The sequence below is a fragment of the Petaurus breviceps genome, unplaced genomic scaffold, assembly GCF_028583685.1.
Source record: "Petaurus breviceps papuanus isolate PSGF00001 unplaced genomic scaffold, PetGlider_PUasm1.0 90847, whole genome shotgun sequence".
Classification (NCBI taxonomy): Eukaryota; Metazoa; Chordata; class Mammalia; order Diprotodontia; family Petauridae; genus Petaurus; species Petaurus breviceps.
The window spans coordinates 21,864,313-21,879,509 of NW_027187360.1; the positions used below are offsets into that span (position 1 = coordinate 21,864,313).

The window sequence follows — 15,197 nt, forward strand, 5'->3', positions numbered from 1 at the left end:
TTTCACTTTCTGGTTTTGGGACTCAGTCTTTTGGTATCTTAATAAATTTTCTAGTTTATTTCCCCAAATGGCAAACCTGACGTATTTTGTGATGGATAATTATATCAGCATATTTGTAATCTCTATAGGCATTGTGAATATGGCATTGCTGATACATTTGGCGACGAGGATGGGATCACAAAATGTCAGGCCTCTATTTGGAAGCAGTGGGGCTTTAGAGGGAGAAATGGCTATTCCAGGATGGGAGGATTTGCCTTATTCCTCTCTAGCCAGAGAATGGGCTAAAAGCACAGGGCCCTGTGAAAACTGGGAACCAAGGCTAAAAGAGGGAGAACCTGGAGATTTGGAAAGATGTTTGAAAGCAATACCCATAGAACCAGGCAAAGAACTGGCAGGAGTGTGCAGGAGAGGCTGGGTGCTGCTAACAAGTTATCGCCTTATGTGTAAAAGTAGGGATAAGCTGCTGAAGGAAAGAGCTAGGATGGCTAGGGAGTCAGCTGGTTTGCCTGAGGATTCTTCTGTGTCACAGTACTCAGAAGAGCAAACTGGAGGGACCCATGTGGTCCAGGAGCAAGCTACTGTTCATGTAGCTAAAAGGAAGCAAAAAACTAGCAGAAGGAATGTGCATGCAGCTTTTGTACAGGCTGGGCAGAGTTGCCCTGACAGCTTCCAGGAGAATGTGTGTGAGGAGAATGGAACAAGGTTAGATGAGGAGTCTCCTAATGTAGAAGCTCTCCCCATACGAAGAAGAAGGCAGGAGAACCACCGAGGCAAAACAGAGTCCAGGGAGATAATTGAGGATTTCACTCAACAGGAGATCACTGATATATTGAGTAGATTTACCCAAAGAATGGGGGAGTCTTTAGTGTCTTGGATAGTAAGAATCACTGATGAAGGCGCAGGAGGAATAACACTGGACAATGAGGACTGTTTAAAATTCATAAGTATCAGTCAGAATCCTTTTGTACACCAGGCTTTTAGGGATCACCATATGCAAGGAGGAAATAACAAAACTAATCTTCTAGCTTTAGCTGCAGAAGGTTGCAAAAAGCAATATCCAACTGAATCTATGTGGCCTAGGGGAGACAGACCCTGGTACTCACTTAGAGACTGTATGAGAAAGTTAAAGGAGGAGGTAATGAAAACTGCTATCCTGATTGGAGATGCAAATGCATATTATGATACCCCCCTAGGAGTTCCTCATAGAAATATCATAGTGAAGACGGCTCCTCCTGCATATAAGCACCTAATTCTGACTCTTTTAATTGGAGAAATAGGGCACCCTCTTTCAGAGGTGCTGGATAAGATTTCACAATTAAGCGATTTAGGGGAATGGGAAAAAGACAAATTGCCTCGAGAGAGAAGAGTAAACAGCCAGAGGATTCAGAGACAAAATAGACCCACAAGAAGGGAACTGTTTACTGCTCTATTAAGAGCTGGGGTGGACTTTAGAAGAATAGATGGTATTCCAACTGAAGAGCTGCATAAGCTGTACCAAGAAAAGGTACTTAGCATTAGAATGAACAGGGAAGCAGGAACCACCCCCGCAGGTATTTCTGAATCTGAATCTTTGTATCCAAGTTTGCCCCACCTTCAGGGGGAATAGGAGATAGGCCAAGCCCCAGCCCAGATAAAAGAAATATGCAGAAGAGATTGCAGACCCCATATTGGTTTAACAATCAATTGGAAGAATGGATCGACTACTGTGACTAGGGCACTGATTGATACTGGGGCTGAGGCCACACTTATCTATGGAAACCCTGATAAGTTTAAACATGGAACTCCTATTACCATCACAGGTCTAGGAGACACTGAAATATCAGCCAGACAGGTTAAAATAACAAGGAAAATTGGGCAGTTACCTAAGAAGGAATATGCTGTGGTTGTTGTACCCATTCCTGAATACATCATTGGAATAGATATATTGAGAGGCATGACTCTGAATTTACCTGAAGGAAGATACCAATTTGCTGTGAGGAAGATAGGAATTAATACAGTTTTAGTAGGAAAACTAAAAATGGACCCAATCACTTTACCTGAACCTTCTGAAGTAATTACTTTAAAACAGTATCGTGTGCCAGGTGGGCAAGATGAAATTGCCACTACTATAAAGGAATATGTTGAAGCAGGAGTGTTAGTCCCTACAACCACAAGATGGAATAATCCTGTCTGGCCAGTAAGAAAATCAGATGGGACATGGAGAATGACTGTGGATTATAGACAGTTGAATAAGGTGACTCCTTCTTTGTATGCTGCTGTTCCAGATACCATCACCTTAATAGAAAGGATCCAGAAATATGATGGGACTTGGTATGCAGTTATTGACTTGGCAAATGCCTTCTTCACCATCCCAATAGACTCTAAACAATGGGACCACTTCGCTTTCACTTGGCAGGGTAGACAATATACTTTTACTCGCTTGCCACAAGGGTATATACATAGCCCCACTATTTGTCACAGGATTGTGGCTGAACAGTTGGATGAATTAAAGCTACCTGGTGTACAGCTTACCCACTACATTGATGATATCATGATACAGGGAAAAGATGCGAAAGTAGTGGAAAGGAGTTTGACCCTTCTAATTGAGCATATGAAAAGTAAAGGGTGGGAAATTAACCCTGCAAAGGTTCAAGGACCAGCTCAGAATGTGAAGTTTTTGGGTATACAATGGAACAAGGGGTTAAGGGAGATTCTTCCTCAAGCCCGACAAAAGATTCAGGATTTTCCTACCCCTACCAATAAGAAGGAGGCCCAAAAGTTCATAGGATTGTTTGGATACTGGAGGCACCACATTCCACATTTGGGACAGATTTTAAAACCTTTATATAGAGTCACACGGAAGAAATATGAATTCGATTGGGGACTTGACCAGAGTAAAGCTTTTGAAGAAGCCAAGGCTGCAGAGATTATAGCATATGGGAAGGATAACACTGTAACTATTGTTTATTCTGGAGAAGATGATTACAAAATTGTACCCTTAAATCATTTATTCTACCGTGAGTGAGGCTACAATAGTCTGGTTATTGTTCTTGATTTTTTGTTTGTTCACCTTGTTTGTTAGATTTGTTTCCACAGGCTTGGTACCCTCCATCTGTAGATGCCTGATAGCTTAAGCTGGATGTCACCCCCTGTCTGCAACTGTGATGTGTCATCCTTGGACCTGGCATCAAGCATATTAAGAACTGACCTCTCAAATGGGACCCCTAAGGACAGGGACAGCTCTACATCCGATTTCAGCAGCAAGTAGCCATAGAAGAAGAGATCTTCACCCCTTACCACAAGATTTTGGGGCCCCATTTGTTTGGGGTGGGGGGAATGATGGGGAGCTTGTGCTCAAGCCCCACCCTAAAATATGGTTTTTTTGTGTTTATTGTGTGCTATTCTTGTTATATTGTTGTGAAATTTTGTTGACACCAGTTATTCCTACTGTATTTTTGCCAAGTAAGGGACATGAAAGATCTTGGGGCCGAATGTAAGGGTTATGGGATTTAAAGATCTCCCATGCCCCATGGATGTGCTGACATAGCAGAGCAAGAAAAAAAAAAAAAGCCGAGCTAACGGTCCTGTGGTTGGCAGTTGGCGGCAGTTGCCTTTTTTTTTTGCGCTCTTCCAGGACGCTGGGTGGTTGCTGTGAGTGGGGAGAGGAGGACCTTTGCCTGAGGTAGCCTGTTCTGTTTTAAAGGCTTGAAAATGTGGGTGCTTTCTACTTTATCTACCTGTGCCAATGTCATAACAACTCTGATGGCTTTCACTTTCTGGTTTTGGGACTCAGTCTTTTGGTATCTTAATAAATTTTCTAGTTTATTTCCCCAAATGGCAAACCTGACGTATTTTGTGATGGATAATTATATCAGCATATTTGTAATCTCTATAGGCATTGTGAATATGGCATTGCTGATACACCTTGCTAGATGTGCTCATAAATGTTCAGCAATTGGCTCTCTGGTAAAATAAATGCATTAAGTTTCATCTGTATTATTAATATTTTCTCCATCACTTTCTTAAGTCTAGACAATCAACAAGGCAATAAATCAAGCTCTGATTCATGGTGTTTGCAATTTTTAAGGTCTAAATGGTCACACTTAAAATTTGACTGACTACAGCCCACACCTGCCTACAACTTAGAGTCTTACAGAGCTGCCTAATGCACTGAGTGGCTCAGAGATTTGCAGGGGGCTACAGAGAGGTATGTCTCAAAAGGCAGGATTTGAACCCAGGTTTTCCTGCCTCTGAGGCTGGTACTCCATCTGCTATGATACACTGTAGAAAGAAAAGACTACCAGCTATCAAGATAGAATATAATTAATGGATCAAGTGGCACAAACTACAAGATATATGGGAGTTTATAAGAAGGAGAAAGAGGTGACTCATCATCCATCTTCACCTTGGCAAACTCTCCTCGAGTTGTTCCCAAGCTGTATACACAATACCCACTCAACTGCCCATCACCGAAGAGTTGAAAGCCCAGTTTCAGTGATAGGGATGGACTGCACTCATGCAGCAGATGTATGGGTTCCTGAAATCTTGACAAAAGAAATCCTCTCTTCCTCCTGTTTTTCATGGTCACTTCAGAGAGGTGTTATTTTCAGATCTGACTGATCCAAAGCACTCTGTTAGCCCAAAGGCTTGTGGCTCAGCGCAAAGCAGAGCGCACAGAAAGACTCCATAAACATCTGCTGAATTTAACTGAATGAAGTGTCTTCAGATCATGCCATAAGAAATCCTTCATGAGGCTGAAGGAACTGCAGTGTTTAGCTTAGAGAAGAGTGGACTTAGAAGAGACATACTAGCTCCCTTCAAGTATTTGAAGAGCTTTCACCTGGAAGAGGGAATAGATTCATTCTACTCAGTGCCAGATAGGGCAGGACTAGAAACAATGAGATGAAGTTCCTGAGGGAATAGTTTAGGCCTGCCATGAGGAAGACCTTTCTAACAATTAGCTCACCCCAAAGTGGAGCAGGTTGCCTAGGACGTGGTAGGTTCTCCCTTGGGGAAGGTCTTCAAGCAGAGACTCAATGATCACTTGTCAGGCATGTTGAAAAGGGTATTTGTGACCAGGTATAGGTTGGGCTTGATGGTTTCTGAAGACCCTTCTGCCTCTGTGATGCTGGAATTCTTCAAACAACTTGCAGATTATTCATCCAACACTGCAATGAATAATGGCAAAATTTCTAGTTGGGCTTATTCTTTCATTCAATATTTATAAGTGTCTTTGTTCTTTGTACACTTTAGGACTTCCTTTTAATATTTCTCCAACTACTTTCTGCAACCTAATTCAGATTCAGCGAAGGAAGAATCCTCTCCTGCCTTCCAAAGTTAGGAAAAGTCAGCTACCTAGGACAGGCTAGGCCTGGGGACCAAAGGAGCAATAACTTCCAAGCTAATGGAATGCAAGCACTTAGGTAAAGAATGACAAGAATGGGCAGCAAGGGGGGTGCCAGGTAGCACAGCGAGTAAGATCGCCGGCCCCAGAGTCAAGATGACCTGGGTATCGAATCCGGGCTCAGACACTTAGCACCCACCCAGAAGCACCTGGCCGTGTAACCTTGAGCAAGTTACTTAACCCCAATTGCTTTAAAAAAAAAAAAAAGAATGGGCAGCAAGGCCAGGGCCAGTAGGAGTTCTGGGGCTGCAGAGTGCTGGGGGCCCAGCATACTAGCTGCAGCACCATGTGGATAGTACTGGGTACAAGTGCTACCTGGGGGAGGTGTGACCCATTTTCCCCTCTCCCAGATGACTAGAAGGCTACGCCCATCCCAATCTCTGCTGGAGAGACTATAAGAATAAGAGCCAACAATCAGTGGTGCTAGAGGCCCTGTTTGTGTTCATCATCTTCCTCATCCTCTACAGCTCCTACAGGGTCGACAATGTCTTTCCCCATAGTTCTCTTTGAGGCTGCTTCCACTGGTTACCCAACCTAAAGAAGTGTGTCATTGCTGACAGCTGTCACCAATGTGATCATCACCAATTCAAATTGCCTTCTGGGAATGAGGCTGTGACCAGAGATTGAATGGGCAGAGTGTACCATACACATGAATGATGTACCCACCACAGACTATGAGGCAAACATGGGTAGCAAGACATCTTTCAAGCTATGGCTCACTCCAATGTGTACCATGTTCTACAGGGTCCCAGGATTTTGTCAACAAAACACTGGAGATTATGTTCATCTTCTGGCTACATCCCAAAAAAATGCAGAAACCCAATGGCAGCTTGCTATATGTCATCCAGGGCATGGGTCTTGCCTTCCCCAACATGAACATGGATACCTATGCCATCTCACCTCCCCACATGCAGCAGTTTGATGACCTCTTCTGGGGTGAGACAGGAAAGCATAGTCTCAATATTGGCTGAGCACAGACAATCACCATGGTAATTGCTATAGATCTCTGTGGCCAGGTCCACATCTATGGGATGGTGCTGTCCAACTACTGCAGCCAGCAATGCCAACCCCCAGATACCCTATCATTACTATGAGCCCAACAGGCCATATGAATGTATCACCTATATCCAGAATGAGCAAAGCCACAGGGGAGTCACTACCACTTCATCACTAAGAAGGTTTTCTCTTCATGGTCTAGGGCTTACAACACTAGCTTCTCCCATCCTTACTAGACCTAAGAGTATCTCCTGGACAATCAGAGCTCAGAAGGTAGGTTCCTGGGTGTAGGAGGTAGGTCCTAGCCAGCTGGGAGTCGAGAATTTTACTGGTCAATCATTATCTCAACTAGTAGGTCTTGGAACCTCTTCTAGTTATCCAAAGCCTGGAGGGCAGGATCTCCAGATTATTTGGCATCTTTGAGGGTTTCTTTTGGCCAATCATAGTCTTGGAGGTATAGCTTAACTAAATGGTCTGTGGTGCATTTCCTAATGAATGGTCTTGGAGCCAACCTGGGCAATGATCCCATTTCTGAGTTAATTAGAGGACAAGGATATGACTTTCCCCATGAGGCCTTAGTTCTGACTTCTTTGGCCCTGAGATGTTTCTCCATAAAGAGAAACCAGAAAACAAACAAACAAAAAACTTTTAGGTTTTTTCCCAGTTGACTTTAGAAGAGGTCCTGGGACCAGAGACACTGGGGACTTGGGCCAAGATCTTGGAGAAAAGGCATATGACATGCCCTAGTCACAGGTTCAAACCACTGAATGGTCTCAGTGCCCCTGCCCATTTATGCTTGGGCCTGTTCTCTCAGCAAGTCTTTCTAAGTGAAGCAGGACACAGCCTCCCCTTCTCTCTGCTAGCTGGGTTCCTTTAGTCCTAGCCTGATGAGAGAGCCAAGTACAGTCCTTAGCTTTCCATGGGTCTTTTTCTTCACTCCATAGAGCTTGGAAGTGTTTGCTTCTCCCTGTTCCCTGGCATTCAAAATGCAAAGAAAAGAGGAGAGAGAAATGATTGTATGCTGTAGGGGATCCCTGTACTGAGACTCTGGGCACTATTCTTGACTCTCCTGCTGATTTACTACTGGACCTTGGGCAATTGACTTTTCCTCTGTAAAGTCTCATTTTCTTCCTCTATAAATTGAAGAGTTTGGACTCAATGATCTCTAAAATCTCTTCTAGTCCAGCCATTTTAGCATTCTATTTCTGACCCCATGCCTTTATTTTTCCTCTTTTCTTCAGTTCCTATTCTATTTCTGGCTCTGGGCAAGCTTGGGTTGGGAACTAATGACTAGAGAACTCTGCTTTATCAGTATAGGCAAAGACCTCTCCCATACCCTTGCTCAGCTGTCCTTCTAATATCTCTTTCTTCCCAAGGCTGTGATCGAGAGGAAAGGAGCGGGAGCATCCCACTTCTGAGGGGATGAACATCCAACTGGATTCATCCTCCTTCCTGTCACTTTACAGCTGCTAAGCTCCTTGACAATTAAATCAACAATGCCTCATTTCCTTTTCTTCATTTGTTCCCCATCCCACCTCCCCAATTTGACAATATCTCAGTCTCAATTCAATGAGGTCCCTTCTCCCCTGCTGAATGATTTTCCAGTAGTTTGGGAAGGAACTTATGGCAGCAGGCTCAACTTATACCCAGATTCCATAAAAAAGAAATGGGGATTCAAAGTGCAATTGGAATTTTGTATGTACATCCCTTCTTTCTTGAGGGGTAAAAAGCCCTACTAACCAAAAAGCCACTGGCTGGTCAAAGCAGAAGAGGGAATGAGGAGAGAAAGCACTTGGGTTCCAGCTTCCCTCTCTTCTGACCTGTCACCTAATTGCTGACTCTATTTTTTCCCCTAAGATGGCAGCCCCAAAGGAGCTGGTAGGGATAGAGTGGGTGTCCCTAGCCACTCAGTATGCCCTCTTATTCCTAAGCATCAAGATGAAGGCTGTGGGATACATGATAAATCATTTCTGGAAGTATGTCTTTTGTGGATATGGGGGGGGGTGTGGCATGTAGAACAAGGCAGGTTGAGGACAGAGGCTAGGATAGTGCTTGGGTCACGGAGTATACATTCCATTCTTGGGTGTCAGCATGAGCCTTCCCCTCACCACCACCACCCAATTTCCTCAGCTCTGAAAGGTGGTTTCATAATGGTTTGTACAAGAATAAATACTATTAAGCTCTCAAAAAAATTTTTTGATAGCAAGAATGAATGAAGTATAATCTGCTTCACTGGACTCAGTCTCTAGGCTATTTTTATAGCCCCATTGCCTGCTGCCCAACACTGCTACTTGTGACACAACAGAGATCACACAGTCCTCCTGGGAAGAGGACAGAGCTCTCAATTCCAGGGCAGTGAGAAAGGCTGGGCCGTTGGCCTATGAGTTATACTCGTACGCTGTTTTCAGAATTATGCATATCCCTACCCCCAACATTTTCACCTGCACACACTGTACAGAACACAATAGCCAAATCTGGGTGTTTCTTTCATCTTAAGATTAGAGGAAGTAGAGCTCAGTGGTCTTTGAGTCTAATCCCCTCATTTTATAGAAGAGGAAACTGGGCCCAGAAAAGGATAATAAACTCATAGATTTAGCACCAGAAGGGACCTGAAAGCTCATTGAGTCAAACCTCTTCATTCTACAGAAAAGTAAACTGAGGCCTGGAGAGGTTAAGTGACTAGCTCAGATTGGCAGTTACTATCTTAAATGGAATTTTAAACCAGGGAAGGGGCTTAGTCAATATCATATGGCCAGTAAGGGTCAGAATTTCCTTTGCTTTTCTATGCCTTCTGCCTTACCTTTCAGCTCTCTTTGAACCGGGTGCCCGTCAGGCTTCCTTCCTTGATCCCACATATACAAGAGTGATCCCTTTCCTCATATTGCACCTCTCACTTGTAATATCCCCCTCCCATCTCCACTAGCCCTTTCTGCCTAATCTAGCCCACTCTGTTCTTTCCCAGATCAGGAATCCACCAGTACTTGGAGACTCTACCATACAGTTTTAGCCTTTGTGTTTACAGTCCTGTATTGTTTTCTGTTTCCTGTCCCTCTGTGACTTAATGATCTCCCAGCTAGCCTGTGAGCTCCTTGACACACTGTAGAACTATCCCTCAGTTACAAAGATGAATTGGTTGAAATGAGAAGCTATCTTCCTATATCTCTCCTCTATTTCATAGCCAAATTTCTAACAATGCCATCTGCAAATATAATGGCATGACCCTCACTTGATTTTACCCTGGTAGGATCCTTTCTCTCCTTCCCCTCTGTTTAGATCCTTGAAATCTGGCTTCCAATTTCACCATTCAAATAAAGCTGCTCATTGAAAAGCTACTGAGGGTCTAAATCTACTGGTGTGTTTTTGTGCCTCATCCTTCTTGACCTCTTCAGCTTCTGACACTGTACACAACCCTTCTCCCCTGTATATTCTTGCCACACTCTGCTTGTGAAAGACTATTCTCTTCTGGTTCTCCTCCTACCTATCAGTTGTTCTCAGTCTCCTTTACTCCATTATTCATATCCCATCACATAACTTACTATATTCTTTTTCTACACTCTTTCTTGGTGATTTCATCAGCTCTCATAGATTCAATTCTCTTTGCAGATGATCCCCAGTTACATACACCCAGTTCTAATCCCCTCCTACGCTCAGGTTCTGCATCACCAAACTTCCTACTAGGTATCTTTATATAGATGCATCCAGAAACCTCTTAATCTCATCATGTTCAAAACATAACTCAAAATACCCCACTCCTCCAAAGGTCCCTATTTCTTTTGAGGTTACCACCATCCTTTCAGTTACATAGATTTATACCTCCCCATCATCCCCAATATGTCCCTTTCTCTCATCCTTTCTTTTTCATCAGTTATGAAGTCTTACTGAGTCTCTCTTCACAATATATCATATCCTTTCCCCTTCCCTCCACTCACATTCCCATCACTCTAGTCCAAGCCCTTCTCACACCTCACCTGGACTATTGTGACTAGTAGCCTCCTAATTACACTTCTGGTTTCCAGTCTCTCCTTCTCTCTAATCATCCTCTATGCAACAGCAAAACAACCTTTTTAAAGGACAAGAAGCTTTAATGACTCCCTGTTGCCTGTAAGATGAAGTACAAACTCTTCGGCTTAGTATTTAAAGTCCTTCATAATCTGACTTCTAAGATACTTTCCAGGCTTACTGCATATTATTCCTCTCATACATTCTTTCAGTCAAACTGGCATACTTTCTGTTCCCTGAAACAGGAATTTCATCTCTAGCTTCCATACTTTTGCACTGGCTGTTCCCTGTGCCTGGAATGCACTCTCCTCATGGCCACCTTTTAGAACCTTTAGCTTTCACTGAGGCTCAGTTCACATACTCCTCTTTCTGAGAAGTTATTAGTAATCTTTCTTTTCTCAAATTATCAGGTATATATCTATCTATCTTATCTTATCTCCCCTATTAGTATGTAAGCTTCATGAAAGCAGGGGAAAACTTTTGCTTTCTCTTTTTATCTATACTACAGCACTGAGCAAGTATGGGGCTACACAATGGTGTTTTAACAAATGTTTGTTGAATTGGATTGGTTCAGATGGATTTGGAAGCCACTAGAGGCAATTCTTTCTCCTTATCTTCTCCCCTCATGCCATATCCCAGCTTTTCTGTCACTCCCAATCCTCTACCTTCTCTCTTCACTCCCAACATAGATACATGAAGGATCTTGTCCTGCTTCTTGACCCACAAACAAAAACTCACCCAAGAGTTTTGCAGAGTTGGGAGTGCTGGTTATACTTCCCCTCCTCTTGTCACCTCCCAAACCTAGGCCAGGAGCTACTCTTGGCCAAGGCTTCAAGACCAGATCCTACTTAGGGCCTTTCAGGACCTGCAGAAGTGATCTAGTTCAACTCGACCTGATCAGGAACTTCCCCAAAGTGTAATCAGCCAACTTCCATGTGAACAGCTCTAGTGATGAATAGCAAACCTTGGAGTGTCCAGCAATTCAGGGCAAAGGAAGTCATGTTTTGATAGGCAAAGTTCTGTTGAATAACTTAGAGTTAGGAACAAAATGAGACAAAACCATTTCACAGAAGTCATATGCCAGTGGAGCAATGCACTTTGTCACAGAGCCTGCTAAGGGGTGCTATTTGTTGAAAAGAAGAAGCTCCAAATGAAAGAATTTTGAATGGTCAGGAGACAGAATGGGAAAGAAGGCAAAGCAAGAGAGGAGCCAATAAAGGATATAGTACAGTCATTTCCCCCCATCCCACCCCACACCAGGAAAGAATGTCTTCAAATAGCTAAAGTACCAGCAGAGGTACCTTGGCTGGAGGTCTTTTTAATCCTGATTCCTAATTAGTCATAACCACCCCTATCTCTTCAAACTCCTATTGATCTATCATCAATATATTTTCTTTTTTTTAAAGCAATTGGGGTTAAGTAACTTGCTCAAGGTTACACAGCCAGTTATTTCTGGGTGTGGTGGTAAGTATCTGAGCCCAGATTCAATCCCAGGTCATCCCGACCTGGGGCTGGTGCTCTTACTCGCTGTGCTACCTGGCCACCCCCATCAATATATTTTCAATCCAAGCTGTGGGAGCTTAGCAAAAATCACCACAGTGTCCTAGAGCTTGTAGAGGGATGTCAGAGAGTGGACTAGTTGAATTAAAATACCTAATGACTATTCTCCAACTTTATTTCCGTTGGGTAGTTATTTCCCCTAAAGCTATATCTATCTTGAGTAGAAAATTCAGACTAATTCAAATATTTATTAAGCATCAACCATGAAAGCACTGTTCCTAGAGACTGAGAAATATAAAATTTAGATATGATGTGACCCTTGCCCTCATGGGACTTTCAATCTAGTCTAGGGGTTCTTAATATTTTTGTGTCCTAGACTCCTTTGGCAATCTTGTAATGTTGACAGACCTCCTTGACAGTCTAGGGAAGTTTATGGACCCCCTTGTCAACCTAGTAAAGTCTATGAACTCAATCTCAGGATAATATTTTAAATACATAAAATAATGCAACACAGAGGATTATAAAGGAAACCAAGTCCAATGAAATACAATTATCAAGATAAGTTTTTTAAAACAAGTTCCCAGACTAAATGTTAAGAGCTCCTGATCTAGTAGATGAATATGACACATAAGGAACAGAATGAGTAATGGAAAAAAATGCTGACTCTGAAGTCAGAATGCCTGGAATGGAATCCTAGATCTGCCACCTACTAGCTGGTTGACAACAGACCTTCACTTGAAATCCTCAGCTTCTTAATCTATAAAATGAGACAGAATTTCTCATGTCCCTTTTGACTCTGAATTAGTAATTCTGTCACAGAATTTCAGTTGGAGGTGATCTCAGATAAACAAAAATTCCTTCTGTGGCATATCTGACAAGTGGTCATCTTCATGTCTTCAAAATGAAAGCTCCTTGAGGGCAATAATGTTTTATTTTTATCTTTGTATCCCCATTGTCTGGCATAGCATCAGGCACATAGTATATGTGGCTTATGTGTATAATACACACACATTATATAATTGTTCATTGATCCAGAATTTCATCTTTGAGAGTTTCCCACACCATCTGGACTGATTTCCCCTATAGAATTTTAAATCAAGGGATTCTACCTATCCTTTCTTTAAAACCTTTGAAATCCTCTCTCCAAACCTTTAGGGCACATGACAGAGTGTGCTTGGCTTTTTCTTTACTTCTCTATTACAGATTCTAGGGTGTAGTGGTAACTCTCCCCTGTTGCCAGCCTCAAGATTCCTATCATTTCCAATTCAGCAACCTGTTTCTCCTTTCACGAAAAGTACATAAGGGAAATACAAACAAATTGCTATGAGAGGTTGGGGTTTGGTACAACAGTCATTCATAAATAATGTAAGAGAATAGGGAAGGTTTCACTGAGGAAGTGTCATTGAGTTGGGCTTTAAAAGATGGTTAGATATGACACATGAGATAAATGACAGATGTAGCTCTACATCCTTAGACTTTACAATAGCTACAGTTGGCTGCCTGGTGACTAGGGAGGTGAAATCAGCCACACACTTATCTCAGGCAGACAGCATTACAGGCTTGTAACACTGGAATTTTACATGTTTATTTATGGTCTCTATTTTTAAAAAATACCATTGAAATACTCGAGTTCTAGGAGATTTGCAGTTTCCATAGTGTGGGTGGGAAAAATGTACAGCTGAATTTCATAAATATGTATATTACTCTGAATCCATAGGGTCTTTAAATAAACTTATATAACATTGCACTCCTAGCCAATTATTAGTGGTCTCTTGTCTATTGCAGAGCTCTAACTAGTTGAAGGTGAAAGCTGGCTCTTGATTATTTTAAAGGCCTTCCTGGAAGGGAATTGGGGATAGATGAATGGGAGTGACCTAAAAATGTCACTTGGGAAATGTTGATCTCCCAAGGAGTTCTCCAGTTTTGTAGCCTGGTGTTGCTTTTGACCTAGGATTTTCAAAGATCAGATCTATAACCTGCATAAGCGAAATTGAATTGAACCACGTTCTCCTAGAATAAAAATTTAGCAAGGAAGCCAAAGAGGACTCTAAGATGGTAAGAATGAAAAGTGCTTATTCAACTATATTTCTAGATCACAAGATCATAGATTTAGACCTTGAAGGAATCTTAAAGATTATTTAGCTCAGGGGTTCTTAACTTTTTGGAGTGTAATGTGGAGTCCTTGGGTCAACTCTCAGAATAACCTTTTTAAAGGCATATGATTATAAAGGAAACCAATTACATTAAAATACAGATATCTAAATATTTTTCCTTAATTCATGGACCCCAGTTAAGGATTTCCTCATTTTTACAGTTGAGGAAACTAAGATATGGAGAGATTAAGTGAGCAAACAACTAATAAGTGACAGAGTTGGGATTCAAATACAGATGTCCTGACTTTAGGCTCCATATTATTTCCATTACTCACAAGGGCAGAAGCAGAATTCAAATCTGGATCCATTTAATTCAAATCTAACACTCAAATCAAATCAGGCAATTAGGTGGTACTATCTTCTCCAGGCCTTGCACTCTATCTCTTGTACCACCCAGCCACCATTCGACACTATTATTAACTAGCTCTTATCTGACATGGGCTGAAGGGTAATGGAGTTTTGTCATTTCTCATGGGTTTTTTTAAACTTGTATATGGTTCTTACATTCTGTGATCACATCTTTACCGCAGGCTCTAAGGTTGCTATCCCAACTCTTGCTTGTACTAGCAAATTAGGTCCCCAAAAGAAAGCTACTATGCCTCCCCTCAAGACCCTAGAACTAAACTCAGCATGGCTGAAGGTGTCTTTCTAATGCCATAGCTTATGAGCCCCCACTAGTGTGTTTCCTTTCATTGGTTATCAATTAACCATTCAAACTTAATTAGCTTTTAGAAAAGGAGTGTTTATCAAGGTGGTATAGTAAGAACCCCTTGGCACAAAACATTGCCCAAAATTCTGTGACATATTGTCCTATAAGTACATACAAAATCCAGGAAAATGTGACCTCAAGCTTGGAGCATATGGGATAAAGAGGATACCTCATGGTTCCTAGAAATCCCTTTGCTAGAAGTATCAAGATGTTCCCTTAGTAATGGCATAACTTCTGGCTGGGTTCCTTGTTAAGTCCTGAAGCTGCCTTTCCTCAGTTCATAGAGTTTACTCTCACTTGCTGATGTAAGCACATTTGCCAGGCACTGCATTCTCAGGGATGCTTCTAGGATGTTGATGAAAAGTCAAATCCTCTAATCCTCCAATGTTCAGAAGGTAATTCTTCAATCTAGGGGTAAGGAGAGGAAACAGAAGCTCAGATCTTCCTCCCCCAAGCA

General features: G+C 42.2%; 1 pseudogene; it reads left to right on the forward strand.

The window, feature by feature from the left end:
• Positions 1–6,615, forward strand: part of LOC138149354 (alpha-N-acetylgalactosaminide alpha-2,6-sialyltransferase 6-like) — a 70,867-nt pseudogene extending 64,252 nt beyond the window's left edge.
• Positions 6,616–15,197: the final 8,582 nt, after the last annotated feature.